Here is a 714-nt window from a genome sequence, read left to right as displayed (position 1 = left end):
TGGTTTGTATATCAAATCTATCATGACCAGATTTACCCCATCCAGCAGGTCTTAGGTCAGCTCTTTGCCTCTGATGAAAATTTAGCCAAATTGGCAAAGTTTTGTTAAAGCACTCAGTATTACAATGTAACAACTATATGTAGGTACCCACAAATATATAATGCAAGTACAATGATAGTACATGATAGTACATGTTGTTACACAGGTTGTACCACTGTACCTAATTAGGTTGGTACACTGTAACAGTGACACATTAAAATAGTGTTACCATTGTTTTTTTGTTTTTTTTTCTCAGGAAAATCAAATCATTCAAGATTTTCCAGTTTTGAACTCTGGCTTTTTTGTTGATAGCTACAGTGTTTAAGGTGGAACATAAGCCTCAAAGTTCATTGGTAAATCTTTACACATTAGGCCCTACATGTAATTTAAATGGCCTTGTCAATGTTTGCACTTGGTGGTGCAATATTAGCAAATTGATTTTGTCTAGATATTAAATCAGCTTTATTTAGATTTTAAATTTTGCACTTTGGCCCCATCATTGTGTCATCAAATACATTATTAATCAAACCACTGCTTAACGATGACTGCCCATTTATCACAGACCAAGTTATTATGAAGTAAACGTAAATACCTTAGTCACTAATCAACAACTCTCTTCTATAGTCTTACAGATGTGTAATTCTACAGCCATACTGATTCTGCACTATCATGGCT

The sequence above is a fragment of the Alosa pseudoharengus genome, unplaced genomic scaffold (assembly GCF_046254945.1).
Source record: "Alosa pseudoharengus isolate Yale_2024_CS ecotype anadromous, Long Island Sound unplaced genomic scaffold, YU_APseudo_1.1 YU_APseudo_1.1_scf_10, whole genome shotgun sequence".
Classification (NCBI taxonomy): Eukaryota; Metazoa; Chordata; class Actinopteri; order Clupeiformes; family Clupeidae; genus Alosa; species Alosa pseudoharengus.
The sequence above is the reverse complement of the archived record's forward strand: the minus strand, read 5'-3'. Positions refer to the sequence as shown.